Source organism: Apium graveolens, chromosome 5 (genome assembly GCF_009905375.1).
Source record: "Apium graveolens cultivar Ventura chromosome 5, ASM990537v1, whole genome shotgun sequence".
Taxonomy (NCBI): domain Eukaryota; kingdom Viridiplantae; phylum Streptophyta; class Magnoliopsida; order Apiales; family Apiaceae; genus Apium; species Apium graveolens.
Genome location: NC_133651.1, coordinates 146,899,657 through 146,917,391, shown reverse-complemented (window position 1 = coordinate 146,917,391; position 17,735 = coordinate 146,899,657). Strand labels below are relative to the sequence as shown.

Below are 17,735 nucleotides of genomic sequence, written 5' to 3'. Positions count from 1 at the left end.
AATTCAAGAAGTATTGTGAGGATAATGAGATTGAGTTACGATTTACCTCCGTAGCTCACCCGTGATAAGAAGCATTTTATACCACTTAGAGCATCTCATAACAGCTTGAATTGGTGCCTTCGACTCAAGTATTTTGTGTATTTGACGCGTTTTTTAGTGTTTTTGCATTTCAGGGTATAACTTGCTTAGATAGGTTGTTTTCATCAAATAAAGCTTAAGGAAGAGCTTGGAATCAGTATAGGGGTGATGAGCAAAGAAATCAGCACAAATAGGAGCAAAATGAAGAATTTTCCAGAAGGGTAACACGCGACCGCACGCTAGGAGCACGCGACCGCGTGTCAGCCGGAGACCGCGTGGAGGGAGCATGCGACCGCGTGCATACGGAATTTCAGATACTGGTTTTATTTGTTTTCAATTCTGTTTGGGTTTCTGTTGGCGCGGTGACTCCTGGACTCTTATATAAACCTTATGGGAAGACGTTTTCTTCAACGGGAGCGAAGGCAAGAAGATTGAGAAGACCATTTTAGCAGGCAACAACGAAGAAGAGGAAGCATTAGTTTATCTTATGATTCTTTTAATTCATTGTATCAGTGGATGCTAGTTTTCTCTATGCTTTGAACCTTAATACTCTTGTGACGTACTTCATTATTTATCAAGTATTTTTCAACCTTATATAGTTGTGTCATTAACATGCTTTTATATGAACCCATTGTAATGATGAGTTCTATCATGGGCTAATCATTATCATGGGGTTCTAACGGATTTACTTATGGATTTCTATAGTTAATTTGTTCCGATACCTTAATGTGTGGTGATTGATTGATATCCCGGTATTGGTTGTGCTTATTCATCTTATGTGTGTAGCTCACATATAAGATAGCATGTTAATCTCTATTGAAGCGATAGTGAATATAGAGGTTTAGAACTTGCCATGCTAGCATAGGTTCATGTATTTGTTATGCATAATTCGTAGGTAATTTTAACCATCTTACTTACCCTATGTAATCACGATAGATAACTTGCGCATTAAACCGTTATATTTTCAATTCTTATAGACATATAAGGACTAAGAATAATTGGTGTCTACTCAACTTCTATCTCTTTTTTAGATGTTTGGTAGTAGGGTATTCGTACAACGAAAGTTGGCGTTTACTAGTTTCGTGTAATCTGATTAGTGTCATCACCATCACATGCTAAATTTAAGAACAATGACTTGGAATGAAGTAGTAATAAAGTTAGAATTCCATGTTTGTCATATATAGTAATTCAACCTCAATTCTCTTAGTTAATGTTATTTAGTATAATATCTTAGTTTAATAAAAAACCAATTTGTTATTTGTCTTAGCATTGAGCGATAACCATACATTGTTACATAGGTACATAAATTGAACTTAACCTAAACCAGTCTATGTGGGAATGAATCTGATTTATATCTTATACTACTTGCGAACGCGTATACTTGCATGAATATTAGCGCGTGTTTTTGCCCTAATAAGGTTTTTGCGCCACTACCGGGGACTCAGTGTTAAATTTTAGTTTATGTGCTTGTCATCAGTGGTCGTTAAAGTTCACTGACTCGGACTATTTTACTCTCACGGTTTATTTGTTTATGTTTTAGGTACTCAGTACAATGGGAGACCAGCAGCACGAACGAAAGCCTTGATGGATTTTTCTCAACCCAAGATCAATGACATTCAATCTAGCATTGTCCGGCCAGCTATCACAGCTAATACCTTTGAGATCAATCCTAGCATAATTTAATGGGTGCAGAATTCAATCCAGTTTGGGGGTTCTCCAACTGAAGATCCCAATATGCACATTAGGGCTTTCATTGAGATCTGCGACACCTTCAAGTTCAACGGTGTTTCTGAAGATGCTCTGAAGCTGAGACTGTTCCCATTCTCTTTGAGGGACAAGGCTAAGAGCTGGTTACACTCTCTACCAGCTGGTTCGATTACTACTTGGGAAGATCTTACTCAGAAGTTTCTTACTAGATTCTTCCCTATGGCGAAGACTGCTGCAGTCAGGAATGCTATTACTCAATTTGCGCAGCAAATGGGAGAATCACTATGTGAAGCTTGGGAGCGCTGCAAGGAGATGCTTAGGAAGTGTCATCATCATGGAATTCCTGATTGGATGATCATCAATTGTTTTTACAATGGGTTGGGAGCACAGTCCAGACCCATGCTCGATGCAGCATCAGGCGGAGCATTATGGGAAAAGAGCTATGAGGAAGCTTATGATCTAATTGAACTGATGGCTGCTAATGAATGTCAGTATCCAACCCAGAGATGTCCACAGGGCAAGGTAGCAGGAGTTCATGAAGTGGATACAGCTACGGCTATCACTGCTCAACTAAAGGCGTTATCTATGAAGATCGATTCTCTGGCTAACTATGGTGTTAAGCAGATAATTAGTGTTTGTGAGCTGTGTGCAGGTCCGCATGTGACGGAACAATGCGCTATATCTAGTGACTCAGCTAAGTTTGTGAGCAACTTTCAGAGATCGCAGCAACTATTTCCAGACACTTATCATCCTGACAACTGGAATCATCCTAACTTCAGCTAGAGCAACAATCAGAATGCGATGCAATAGCCGTTCCAGCAGTTTGGAAATAAGCTATTCAACCCTCCTGGTTTTCAGCAACAAATTACACCAAAACAACAAACGCATGGTGCATGTCTATCTTCGAATGAAAAATATGAACTGGAGGATTTGCGGCTTATGTGCAAAAACCAGGCTCTTATATGCCAAAGCCAGGCTGTTTCTATCAAGACTCTAGAGAACCAAATAGGGCAAATTGCTAATGCCTTATTGAATCGACCACCAGAAACGCTTCCTAGTGATACAGAAACAAATCCAGGTAACAGAGAAGTTGAAGAACAGGTGAACGCATCACCTTGAGGTCTGGAAAGGTCATAAGCCCCCAAATTCAGCAAAACGAAGAGCCTGAAAGATCTCAAATTTCAGAAAATACAGTTGTGGCTGAAGAAGAAGTGCAGAAGGAAGCAGAGGTGGAACCAAGGAAGACTACTGGGGAACACACTCCTCCTGAGGGTAATACAAGGGAGAAACATATCTATCCTCCACCTCCTTTTCCTAAGAGGCTGCAGCAGAAAAAGCTGGATAAGCAGTTTGAGAAGTTTTTGGAGGTGTTCAAGAAACTTCATATCAACATATCTTTCGCTGAAGCTCTTGAACGGATGCCTAGCTATGCGAGGTTTATGAAAGGTATTCTCTCTCAGTAAGTGAAGCTCGATAAATTAGAGAACGTTGCTCTAATGGAGTAATGCAGTGTTGTGTTGCAACAGAAGTTGCCTCCGAAGCTTAAAGATCCTGGAAGCTTCACTATTCCTTGCACCATCGGAAACTTGTCGTTCGACAAGTGTTTATGTGATTTAGGAGCTAGCATCAATCTGATGCCCTTATCAATCTTCAAGAAGCCTGGTATGCCTGATCCGAAACCAACATACATGTCATTACAACTAGCTGACGTTTCCATCGCTTATCCACGAGGTATAATGGAGGATGTCTTAGACAAGGTGGATAAACTCATCTTCCCTACTGACTTTGTAATTCTTGATTTCGAGGAAGATAAGAAGATTCCCATTATCTTGGGAAGACCATTCTTGGCTATAGGCCGAACTATGATCGATGTGCAAAAAGGAGAGCTTTCGATGAAGGTTTACGATCAAAAAGTCATTTTAATATGTTCAAGGAAATAAAGTTACCCACAGCTAAAGAGGAGTGCTTTAAAGTAGAGTGGGTCGACTCTGTAGTAAATTCAGAGCCTGAGCAATTGCCAAAGTCAGATGCCTTAGAGATATCCTTAATAGGGGAATCAGTTATTGAAGATAAAGAAGGAGTAGAGCAATTGCAGGATTTGAATGCACCTTCGTGGATGTGGAAGTTGGATATGCCATTCGATTCTCTTGGGTTAGCAGAGATGAAAATTTCTCGGGAGCGTTTTGAACCATTTATTCAAGAAGCTCCCACACTTGAGCTCAACCGAATGCCATATCACTTGAGTTATTCATTCTTAGGTGCACCTCATGATAAGGGGTTGGGATATATTTTTGATGATGTAGAGAGTGGCTGGACGGATATTCCCGTTCCTATAGAGGGTTCTTCTCATGTGCAACAGGCAGTTGATAGGACTGGTGTTGGTGATGCACAGTATAGAAGATTGACTAGGCGTATGAAGGCCATGCATGTCATCCACCGATATTTTGTTGAAGATTTGACACACACTTTCGGTACTGTTGTTTGAGACACTGGTGGCGAGGTTGATTGGCCACCTGATCCTCCACCCGATGAGGGTGATTCTCCCGCTAATTGGGTATGCCTGAAACCCTTATTATTAGCTTCAATAAGGACATTGAAAATTTTAAGTTTGGGGTGATAATGTAAGGATTAGTAGTGTGTGTATCTATATAGATTCATATTGCATGTTTAATTGTAGTTCATTTATATTTTTGCATGATTGTTCATTTAGGACATATTTGTTTGCATTTTTGTTTGTGTTATTATGTGAGTCCATGTAGTTGTATTTTCATGCATATGCCATGATCGCTTTGTGTTGCTTTACCGATTAATATGTGATATTGATGTAAGTGTAGTGATAGTGTTAGAGTGATGTTGAATCTTGTTAGGTTGATATACATGCTAGAAATACTTGTAATTTTACTAAGTCTTAGAGTATGCTTAAGGACTAGATCGTTGTCATGGTTTGATGGTTTTTGAGGTTAATTTATTGCTTATACGTAGAATGCATGATAGGCTCTTAATGATAAAAGAAATGAAACGATGAAAATTGGAGATAAAAAATTGAAGATAAAAAATTGGAATTCATTGCTAGTTGTGGCTAGGCGTCAAATGGCTAGTAGCCGGCTCGTATTGTATACGAGTAGTCTAGGGTTGAGCAAGATGGAGTGAAACGCACTTGCTCAGAAATTGAAAAAATATATATGTGTGAAAAAAAAGAGAAAAAAATGGTTTAATGCACAATTGATCACGAGTGGGCTCTTTGGTATTCGAGTTATTAAGTTCTTAGGGGACTTTGTGCCTAGTGACCTAAGGCTTTTATAGTCTGGGATCCGCTAACCTAACGCTCGCTAAATGGGTACCATTGCATAAGTCTTTTGTGGACCTCACTCATTGCATGACCAAATAAACATTTGTTTTATGTATTGAATAAAAGCATGAATCCATAATAACTCCAATAATCTTGTAGTGTTATAAGTCATTTTGTGTCTAGAATATATTCTTCGTATAAGCGTGTGATTACCTTGAGGATAATTAAGTTATGATGATTGATCTAGTTTCGAAGCATATCTGTTAAGCATCGCACACACCACGTTTCTAGTTGTATATTAGCTTGCGTGATTTGATTGATCTTTAGTCGTCTAATTGCATTTGTTGATATGTCATGTGTTGGTTGGTTTCGTCATCGCGAGGAGATCGCTGCATTCATATATTTGCATTCATGCATGTTTTATTTTGAGTTTGAGTCTGTGATGCTTGAGGACAAACATCGATTCAAGTTTGGGGTGACGCAAGCCAATGGGCAAGCGGAAGTGGCAAATCGAATAATCCTGGATGGACTGAAGAAGAGGATCGAGAAGTCGAGGAGTAACTGGGTGGATGAAATACTCCCAATACTTTGGTCCTATAGGACTACCTGTAGAGTCACGATTGGAGAAACTCCCTTCATGTTAGCATATGGGGAAGAAACGGTTGTTCCTGTAGAGATATCACATTCCTCTCCCAGGATTTAAGCCTTCAATGCTGAGGAAAATGAGGAAGGGCAAAGGTTAGCCCTGGATCTAATTGATGAAGTACGAGGTGAGGCACATGCGAAGATAGTGGAATATCAGAAAAAGGCTTCGTTCTACTACAACCTAAGGGTTAAGGAAAGTTTTTTCAAGCAAGGTGACTTAGTCCTGAGGAAGGTGGAAGCTTCTGGTGTTGGGCAGAAAGGGAAACTTGCCCCAAATTGGGAAGGACAATACAAGGTCAAAAGTTTTCAAGGAAGAGGAACCTACAAGCTTGAGACTATGGATGGTTTTGAAGTCCCGAGAACTTGGCACGCACAAAACCTGAAGATTTACTATTTATAAAATGGTTGAGCACGATTCTCACTTGTCAAGATGACAAGTAGGTTGAAAAGCATCTTGAAGCTTTGCTTTCTTAGGATTTACATGTTTTAGTTTTATTTTGAGGTTTATTAAGACTTGTGTAAGGGATGAATCCCAACAATTTGTGAAATCTAGAAAGTTTTCAAAATATGTTTGAATTCCAGTGGCAAGGCAAGTAAACTAAGTGCACTAGATAAAAGCATAAAGTTTGATAAATAAAAATGGTTCAAATAATTAATACAAAGTCTGATAAATTAAGTTTCAAAGATAAAGTAAAATAAATAAGCCACGCAGGGCTAGAAAAGCTTTAAGGAGCAGAGGTGCCCTCAGCATCCATATCATCATCTTCGTCGCTCTCGCTGGAAGTCTTAGTAGTCCTGGAGGAAGAAGAGCTATCATCTGCAGCAGGCCTAGAAGATGACTCGGGAGGAGGAGGAAGCGGGTCCTGAGGGATATGATCTAAGACAACCACTCGGGTGCGGAACCTCTGTAGTAATGCCTTGTCGTCAGGGCAGACATAGTCCGCCGGGTTAATATCAGGTCAAGCCTCGTTCACGGTCCCATGGGCCGTGTCCCAGCCAATCCTAAAAAACCCAGGGAACACCGAGTCATCCCCGACCCTCATGGACTGGGTAAACACCTCCGAGTCCAAGTAGTTGTCAATCGCCTTGTCCTTCTCGACCCTTAGCACAACCAGCTCAGCGTTGGACTCTCCGAGCTCCTCCTCCTTACGCTTCAACTTTCTCTTCAAAGCAGCGTACTTCCTTTGCTGCTTCCTGAGGGCATTGACAGCTTTGTCCGAAGCTCTCTTCCATGATTCAGCTTGCCTCACAGCGCCTTCGAAGTAGGCGTTAGACTGAAACGAAATAATAAACGAAGATATTATAAGGCAAGAAAATGCTACGAGAGAAAGAAAGTAAAATTTAAATAAAAGGTCATACTGAGGCCAGGGACTGAGCTCCCATAAGCTTTATCCTCTCCAGGTCAGGAGTAGCTACCACATCGGTGAAGTCCTTAGGGGTTACGACATGGTAAGACCAATCCCAGGCGTGCTTGGTGGATCCAACCACGGTATCCCCTCTGCGGAATCCCCAAAGAGGCTGGAAAGATCTAGTAGCAGCAGAGACAAGAGCAGCAGCAGAAATAGGGGCACTGTGGGCTTCAGCTCCCTCAGCAGGAACCTCCACCATGGGCTCCACATACTTCCTCAAGAAGCTAGGCTTTGTAGCCTTCCCTCGAGTGTCCAATCCCGCAAGGTGAGCTTTCTTCATCCTCGCGGTCTCCTCAACAAGAGGCATATTGTCTTCATTAATTTCCTTAGCAGCTGCAAAAGCAAGAGAAAAATAAAAATAAGTGGTGTCAATAATGCATGGAAGAAAATGAAAACGAGAAAGGAAGAAAAATACCCTATTGAGAAACTGAGGAAAGTCCCATATGGATAAGGGAAAACTCCTCTAAAAGAGTTCAGCTGACAGTGGCACCATCATCCCGAGTAAGTTCATCATAAATGATAGTTTCCTCGGGGGTTAGGTGAATGGATTTGAGGCTACTATCACTAACCTTCCCGAAGGAAGATCTGAAGAGGGTGCCCCAGTCTCCATTCTCCCACCTTAACCCGACAAAACTACTCCTCCAATGTTGGTTATTGTCAGGAATGGAGGCACAGTTAAAAATGTGCTTACACTTGGGCCTTTGTTTAATGTAGACCCAACCACAGATACTCGAAGAACTGTTATAACACTGGAAGATTTTCCTAAAAACTGCTACTGATAAAGGAAAACCTCCCCTAAGACAGCAAACCATGAAACATAAAATGTTCCTCCAGGCGTTTGGAGGAAGCTGACAGGGGTTAATTTGCAAGTCTGCTAAAAGGTGGGGAATGAAAGGATAAAAAGGAAACCTAATCCCCAGATCAAGGGCATCTGTGTAAACAAAAAGAGTGTCAAGTTTCCAGTGGCAAGTACGATCACCACCGATAACTGGAACTAGTCTAAGAGGGGGACGAACATTATAACGTATGTTTAACTTATCGTAATCTATGTTGTGCCATGTGTTGCAGTGATCAAATGAGTCAAGATGTGCAGTAGAAGGATATTCGTCTCCCCTAGTGTTAATCATATCTAATAAAGACATGTAAGAAGAGCGGATTTCGATATCCTTACCTCGTTTTGAGGCAGAGGCAATCTTGGCCGCTCTCTCAGCACCAATGTCTGCCATTAATGGAGGATGAGGAAGGCTTGGAAACTTGAGAAAAGGCCGGTGGCCGGAAAATCACTAAAGGAGGTGGGGAGTGTAGAGAATAGAGAGTAGAAAGTGTTTGAGAAGAGAAATGAGAAATGAAATGAGGGGTGTGAGGATTTCACCCTCCCATCCCACTCTTATATAGGCACAAAGAAGGCTAGTTGGGCCTAGAAAAGAATATTTTGGAAGAATCCAGAAATAAAACTTAAATTAAATAAATATTTTTGAAAATTCTGGAAGAATCCAGAAAAGAAACCTAGAAATTCTAGAAAAATCTGGAATTTGGGCTTAGGAATGAAGGCCCAGCCCAAATCTTACAGAGCCTGGGAGCAAAAAAGCCCAATGAAGAGGCCCAAGTAAAATTAAGACTTATTGGACCTGGGAAAGGACCATGCCCAAGTTCTGGGCCCATGATCAATGCAAAATAAACCCAGATAAGGGCCCTAATGTTTGAAATTAAAAGGCCCAAACAAAAAAGAAACCAAGAAAAGCTTAGGAGCTCATGAAATTACTTACTTAAAATAAAAAAAAAATCTATAAAATATATATATATATATATATATATCCTGATCCTATTCGATCAGGATTCTTATATGAGTTCTGGTCGAATGGATAAGGTCGAAAATGACTTCGACCAGGGCTGAAAAATAGGGATAAAACGATCAGAACCTGACCCAATTCGACCAGAAATCATATAGAAATTCTGGTCGAAGTGGCTTCGACCAGGGCTAACAAAGGGAGTTAATTCGGTCAAAAAATATTGATCCTGACCGAAATGGTTATGATTCCTGATCGAAAAAAAATTATGTAAAATCCTGATCGAAATTCGACTAGGAATTGTGATCGAATGCTCCTCCTCGAAAGGTCTGGCGACCAGGGCAATGTGGGGGGTAATACGACCAAGATCCTGGTCGAACAGGATTCCTGGTCGAAATGTACATAAAAAAAGAGAAAAAAGAAAAAAAAAGAGAAGAAAAAATGTTTTCTGAAAAAGAATTTTATATTCTGAAAAATAAAAATTCCTAGATATTTTTAGAAAATGAGGAAATTCCTTAAAACAATTCTCAAAAATATGAATATTTTTAGAAAATAAGGGAATAATTCTTGGAAATTAAGGAAAAATCCTAGAATTAAGGGCAAAATTCCTGGAAATTAAGGAAAAATCCCAGAATTAAGGAAAAAAATCCTGGAAATTAAGGAAAAATCCCAGAATTAAGGGAAAAATTTCTGGAAATTAAGGAAAAATCACATAAATTGAGGGAAAATTCCTGGAAATTAAGATAACTCCTAAATAGTAGGAATAAATTCAAATCATTGTAAATGTGTAGGTCGCTCCACACTTTACACAAAAACAATACCTTGTAAGGGAACAAATGAACTTAACTTCTGCGAAACTTTTTCACGGTTTCCCAAAAGTTGGGGGCAATGATAGGGAATAAAATAAGGCCTGAGTATGTAATTAATGTCACATTAATTATATTAGAATTGGGCTGAAAGTTAGGCCCATTTGGGAAGGCCCAAAACCCTGAATATTAATTAATTTCATAATTAATTAATAAGGGATAAGTCAGCTGATAAGATGAGTCCTAGTGGAGAAATAAATCCTTATAGATTGGTCTTCAAGGAACCTGGTGGGATAAGGAATCAGCTTCCTACCTCTTAGGACTCCAAAGTCTATTCTAATTTTGAGACTTGCCCACCAAGTCTTCTAACCCAAGTCCAATTCAAGGACTCCCAACACCTATATAAAGGGCCTCACCCCACAGATCATAACTACATTTTTTGACTTGATCCTTGGAAGTCAGCAAGGTACGTAAGCATCTTGTTAAGGCAGATCGAGTCACGAAACACATTAGCAGTCAAATCGAGCCTCGAAGCTCACGTTCCCTAGAAATAAATACAGCAACTATTATACCTTAGTTTTTGATTCATAACAACATTCTTGAAAACTCTTCCAAAATCTCTAATTAAATCTCGGATCTCGATCGGATACGATAGACACAGGCACTCCATGACGAACCACGATCTCTTTTAGGTATATATGGACTAACTTGTCTAGTGAAAATCTTTCATTTATAGGTAGGAAATGAGCTGACTTGGTAAGTATGTCCACTATAACCCAAATGGCATCGTGATTGGCTTTTGTCCTTGGTAATCCGACTATAAAATTCATGGTAATGTGCTCCCACTTTCATTCTGGAATCTCTATTGGCTGCAACAATCCACTTGGTTGTTGATGTTTTGTTTTAACTCTCTGACATATATAACATCTGTTAATCTATTCTGCAATCTCCCTCTTCATATCTGGCGACCAATAATTTTCCTTTAAATCTCTGTAACTCTTGATACTCCCGGGATGGATGGAATACCTTGAATTATGAGCTTCCTGTAAAATTTCATTCTTCAACTCCGTTGCTGGTGGAATCAAAATTCTGGAAGAAAAAACTAAGAATACCTTGATCGTCCTTTTGTGTGCACAATTCCTCACCTACCAAAACCTACCAAATGATTAATGTCCTGATTTATTATCTCCTCTTGACACTTCTTTATCATCTCTAACAACTCTGGCCGGAAAGTCATACTATACACTTTTGCTTCATCAGGCTTGTAAACTCTGATTTCCAGTTCCAGTTTCTGAAATTCCTTGTATATCTCCTCGGGTACTGATAACACATTCAACTTTTCTTTTCGACTTAACGCGTCTGCCACAACATTTACTTTGTCGGGATGATAGTTAATCGTACAATCGTAATCTTTAATCAACTCTAACCATCTTCTTTGTCTCATATTAAGCTCCTTTTATATGAATATGTACATCAAGATTTGTGATCTGGATAAATCTCGCATTTTTCTCCATATAGATAATGTCTCCAAATCTTCAAAGCGAATACTATGGCTGCTAACTCCAAATCATGAGTAGGATACTTTTCTTCATGTGGTTTTAGTTGCCTTAACGCATACGCAATAACCTTATCGTGCTACATCAGAACACATCCTAATCCTTTATGAGAAGCATCGCTATAGATTACGAAATCCCCTTGGTCATCTAGAAGTGACAAAATAGGTGTTGTAATTAATCTTTGCTTCAATTCCTGAAAACTTTCTTCATATTTGTCGTTCCATATAAACTTTTCATTCCTCCGTGTAAGCTTCGTCAACGGTGTTGCAATCCTTGAGAAGTTTTGAACAAATCACCGATAATATCCCGCTAATCCCAAGAAACTTCTTACCTCTATCGGTGTTTTCGGTCTTTCTGAATTTGTAATTGCTTCAATCTTCGCTGGGTTCACTTTGATCTATTCATTGCTTCAATCTTGGCTTGAATCATCATTAAGAACTTCTTTGCTTGCTTATGGCCCTTAAATGTTACTATCCTTTCATCTGGCATCTTCACCATTACCTTCTTATTTTGACAATCTATCTGGGCATCGTGCTTAGATAACCAATCCATTCCTAAGATAATGTCAAACTCTCCTAGCTTAAATGGTATCAAATCCACACAAAACTTATTACCAGAAATCTCAATTTCACAATTCCCACAAACTTGATTAACAGATACACGTTCTTGATTTGATAATGCCACAGTCATTATTTCATTTAAATACTCAACTGGACAATTTAACTTACTAACAAAATCTTGAGAAATAAACGATCGAGTTGCTCCCGAATCTATTAACACTTTGGCACATAAAGAATTCACATTAAGCGTACATGTCACGACATCAGTATCCTGGATAGCATCCTTCACGGACTTGTTAAAAACCCTAGCCCTTGCAGTCTCATTCACTGCTGGAGTAGATCCCATAATTCTGAATGCATTACTGACTGGGGCTGATGTCTTGCAATCCCTGGCTATATGTCCTGGCTTCCCACATTTAAATCATGTAAATCCAATAGTTGAAACCTTAACTGCTAGATTCTTGGTAGGCTGATCCTTGCTCACTTGCTCTCTTGCTGGCTGGTTGCGGCACTCCCTTGAATAGTGCCCTTTCTGATTACACTTGAAACAAACCACATTCAATTTATTACAAATTCCTTCGTGCTTTTTCCCACATACCTGACAATCTGGAAAAGTTAACCTCAACCGATTCGGCTGGTTCACATTGACTGGACGGTTGCCTTGACCTCCGTCGCTTACATTCTGTTTCTTGACATTAAAATTTCTCCCTGGATGGAACTTTCCCTTCTTGAAATTTGGAAACTTCCCTGGTTGTGACTGTCCTTCATTCCCTTCAAACTTCCTCTTCTTACTTTCCTTCTCTTTCTGTGACATCTCACTCTCAGTTTCTGCAATCATGGCCTTCTGTACAACTCATGCATAGGTATCCAATTCAAATATGGCTACCTTCCCTCTAATCCATGGCTTCAGACCTTGCTGGAATCTCTTGGCCTTCTTCCTGTCAGTGTCCACATATGATGGCACAAACCTTGACAACTCTTCAAACTTACTCTCATAATCAGCTACCGACATATTTCCTTGCTTTAACTCCAAAAACTTCAGCTCCATCTGATCCTGAACAAACTGGGGAAAATATTTTTCTAGAAATAATTCTTTGAACCTCTCCCAAGTAATAATATATGTACCTTCCAATGTCTTCACAGTTTCCCACCAATAGGTGGCCTCATTCTTCAAATAATAACTTGCAAACTCAACCTTCTGTTCTTCCTTTACCTTAACTAAAGCAAACGATTTCTCTATTTCCTTTAATCAAACATTCACTTCAATTGGATCTAAGGAACCCTTGAATTCTGGTGGGTTCATCTCCTAAAAGTTTTGAAAGTTACCTGGGGATTGGTCTGCCTTTGTTGTTGTTGAGTCAGGTAAACTATTTGTTGAGCCAAGATCTGAAGAATCTGGGCTATTACTGGGTCTATGGGTCCTGGGTTTGCATTCTGGTTGGTATTATCTTGGTTGTTGTTGTTGTTGGTTTCTTCATTCTGGGTGTTAGTGCGGGTATTTCTTCTGGGAGGCATTTTCTGTAAAGAATCAAACAACTTATTTAGCCCTTAAATCAAATTCCTTGCATAAAAGAAAAGTTTCGTAAAACAGAAATATCTCTTTTTGAAAACAGTTGTAACAGTTGAACTAAGTAAATTGCTTGCTTCTTTACAGAATGTAAACAGTTAAAGGGGTAGGGTACATGGTATCACAAGAGGTATAACTGGTGCAATAAGTAATATAAAGTAAAACAGGTGTAGTAATATAAATGACAATGTTGGAAAAGAAAAGGTACTGATATATATAGATCCAAAAGTTTTAGGTAGTACAACCGTAAAGATGCTTCAAAAGTAAAAGAAAAAGGGTACAATAACCTACTCACTAGTCAGCAGATCTAGTCTATAAATACAACCCAAAAGTCTACTGATACATACTACACACTACTGTACATAATAAGTAATTACAACAACACTGCTCAGCATCTCCATCTCTGTGCCTCTGTCTCTCTGGCTCAAGGCAAGTCTGGACCTCCAATCTCCTCAAGCTCCTCTAGAACCCACTTAGCCCATTCTATAAGAAAATCAGGGGTAATATCCTCATGAGTAGCCTCAACAATCCTCACAGCAGCTGCTCTCTGAAACACCTGAAGCCTCTCTCTGAGTCGCCTCTCACCACATCCAATATCTCGGGTACGCAAAATATGCAATAACTCCTGAATCTGACCCTGAAGGTGTCGTGGCTCCATAAGTCAAGCCTCAAACTGATGATACGGAACATGATATGAAGAGAACTGAAAATGTACAACTGTAACTGAGTGACCAGTAAAACCTGAATCAGTAGGTGGGGGGTCCTCTAATAGGTGGCCTAATGCCTGGGCGTGGAATGGCCTGTAGTGGTACAGGCTGCAACATAGGTGGAGGTAAAATAGCCAACACTGGTGGGACAATAGGATGTGGATCTAAAGATGGTCCTCCAACTGAGGGCTCTGAGTGATTAGCTAATACGGGGATGAAAGAGTCAGCCATCGCTGCTATCTGAAATCATATCATAAAATAAGAATCTCGAACCACAACGTGAATCATACGAATACTTGTTATACCGTCGCACTCAACCTCTCGATGTTCTATCTCCTTACTTCTAATCCTAACCCTCTACCCATTCCCGTCAATCTAGGCTTGTGTCAGCGACTTATAACCTGTAGCTTTGATACCAAACCTGTGGCACCCTCCAAACCCGGGATGGAAGTTTGGGGTCCACCCATGCACACACACCTTATTTATAACCTGCTTATAACCATAATAAATATAATAATAATATGCAGTGACCCTACTTACCAACTACCAAGGACTGCAACAGGTTAAAGTATGCATACAAGCCACACACACACACACTTATATTACAACGCCCAAATCCCAACTATTCAAACTTACAACTGATTATTAAACATCATTACAAACTTTACAAACTTAAACTATCTCAAAAGCTATCAGCTAGCTTAGCTCGATCAACCTGGACCCCTAGTATAACGACTCGTGTATGTTTGAATTATTTAAATATGTGATTATGGAAATTATTAAATAAATAAAATATGTGTATTGGTTTTGACCGCTATGTGTTGTTTAATTATTATCTAGGTGTAATTTATGGAGTACCGGGTTGTCCGCATGATTAATTATGGAGTCATATTGAATTATTCCTAATTTCAAAAATGGATTTAGTGCAAATTTATTTGCATAAATATTTGGAATTTCTTTAAAATTTGTTTTTATAATTTTATAATTTCAATAATTATTTTTGGGATTTTACAAAATTTAGATATCAATATTTTATCAATTATTTAACCCTGTATGATTTCTGATTATATTTAATTGTAAAATCTATATCTAATTCCAGAATTCTTCAAAAATTATGAAACTCGTAATTATTTAAGTTTGGAATATTTCGAGAATTTTAAAATTATTTTGGAAATTTTCAGGATTAATTTTACCCGCGTGTTGTTTCATTTTATTGATAAAAGCGGGTATAAATTGTGTTTCAAAAATTGTTTCAAAATTTCAAAACTTATGTTTTTATAAACCTCGGGATGTTTTTAACATTTTAAGGCTATTTTCGTAATTTTATAAATTGTTTTATGCATTGCTTGGTTCGTTAAATGCATAATTGCGGGATAAATTTTCGCTGTACAACGGAAAAAAGGATACGTGTCCTCTTTTTATCAGATGTGTGCAAGTGTTTGGACAGGTGGCAGGCGTATATTTTTCTTTTACTCTTCTTCTTGGCAGTGTATCAATCTTGCTTATATACTTGCCCTCCTCTGTTTAATAACCTCGGGTATTAATTTGTTTCCCTAGTCTCTTCATGCGGTTGGTCCTCTTTCTTCCCCGTTTAACTGCGTTTTGCCCTTTGCCGCTGTTACTTCGGATTCCGGCCGCCGTCGTGTTTTCCCGGTGAACTGTGGTGGTAATTGCTGGTTTTGGTTTCATTCCTGTTAATTAACTATACTTATACATATATATACACGTTATATGTATGTTTCAGTGGGTTAATTTCTGTGTTTTCTTCGCCGCCACCGCCCCTCACCGGAAATGGCGAAGGTGGTGACGCGTGGCTGCGATTCGCTGCATGTTACTCTTGTTGCCTTGGTTGTTTCCGTGCTTTGATGGCTGTGTTGCTGTGGTTAATTCGAACTCTTGTTTTGGGTTGTTCGAATTATTTTGGGATTCTTGTGAATAAAATTCGAAGAAACCTTCTTGATTATTCAAACTTTCTTTGTAATTATTTTCGATTGCCCGTACAAATTAATCGGTGAAAATGTGTGATGGAAACCCGACGAACACGGGCACCCGCGAATTTTCGCCGCCGTCGGCGATAAGCCTCGGCGAGCCGACGGTGGACTGTGATGACACGATTCTGAGTCCTTATATTTTTAATAAATATAATTTGTGTTGTGTTTTATTCTGGACCGAAATAGTTAATTAGTAAATATTGAATCGTGATGGTTAAGTTGGTTGTGATTACTAAATTGTATCGATGATTGGAATTTGCGAGTTGTGATTGGTTGTCGTGTTTTAAATTGGATTGTTGTGGTTGAATTGACGTCGATTAATATTTCGACGGGTAGTCCGATAAACAAAGGAGACGCTGCCCAATTTTCAGAAACTGAATTACGTAAATACGGAAACGTATCCAATGAATATCGGGACGTCGAGAGACTATATATATATATATGTTTGTGTGTGTTTTATACGAAACTTGGTTGTACAATGTGATGAAATATTTTGCCAAATCGATAACCCTGATTTTGTAAAATAAAGAGTATATGTATTTCCCGAAAATGAACATCGAACCGATTTTCGAGATTATGAACCCTACTTGTTGCGTGTGTTATTATAATATATATAATTACGAGTCGGGTTTGAATATCGTTGGGTAAATTGGTATCGAGGATATATCAAGCATACCTAGACGTCTAACGTAGGGTATTTCGACCCTGTAGGTTATAGTCGGGAACCTGGAAGTGGACGATGGACTACAGACAACATAGTGGTCAGTCGACGAGCTCAATAGTGTTTCAACAGAAAACCTGAGTGTCGAAGTCGAATCTTATAACACCCTCCAAATCCGGGGTATAGATTTGGGGCATTATTAACAACAATTACCAACTATACCTGCACAAGCGGAATATTAATATAATAATTACCCCGAACTATCACTACTCAGGATCTTTTAAGGGTTGAGGTTGGAAACAAGAATCATGCACTACACTTTATTACAAACCCGACTAAATAAAAACCTGTCTCAAGAACTCTCTTTATTACAAAACTTTATTCTATCTACAGTTTCACTACGCAATCTTTTATTCAAACTACACAAAACTTTTATTTAACCCAACATCACTACTTATCCTGCTACACCTGATCTGGCAATTCAAAGCTCTCTTCGGGAATAGGAATGAACACTCTTGGTATAAGAGGGTCCCGCTGCTTGACTCGCTTCTTGACTATGCGGGTCCTGATGGGTTTCATTCTCTACCTTAACTGTAAAACAATAGGAGTGACAATAAAAGAAATGAGCCAAAATTGCTCAACAAGCCTGCAACAATATATATATATATATTATAAAAAGAGAGAAATAAATGAACCAATAAGCTGTTGGTTTGAACAACCATCTGTATCTGTATATGATAATAATTTGCCAACACTGGCGAGTGCCAAATGAACAAGACTGGAACAAGAACCAACATATGCACTATAATCTGCTGATCAGTCAGAATATAGTGCGGATCTATACCCAACTGCATAGACCCAACCAACATAAGGAGTACTCAGGCAACTATGGCCTATTAATTAATGGTCTGGGAAAAACCCAGCCTTTATAGTAACCATCCAGTCCAAGGCTGAGCATCCGGAACAATCGGT

General features: G+C 39.0%; 1 non-coding gene across 1 annotated transcript; it reads right to left on the bottom strand.

The window, feature by feature from the left end:
- Nucleotides 1–2,019: 2,019 nt before the first annotated feature.
- LOC141663246 (small nucleolar RNA R71) lies at nucleotides 2,020–2,126 on the bottom strand. Its single transcript, XR_012551324.1, has one exon. It is a non-coding gene; the product is annotated as a small nucleolar RNA R71 (small nucleolar RNA).
- Nucleotides 2,127–17,735: the final 15,609 nt, after the last annotated feature.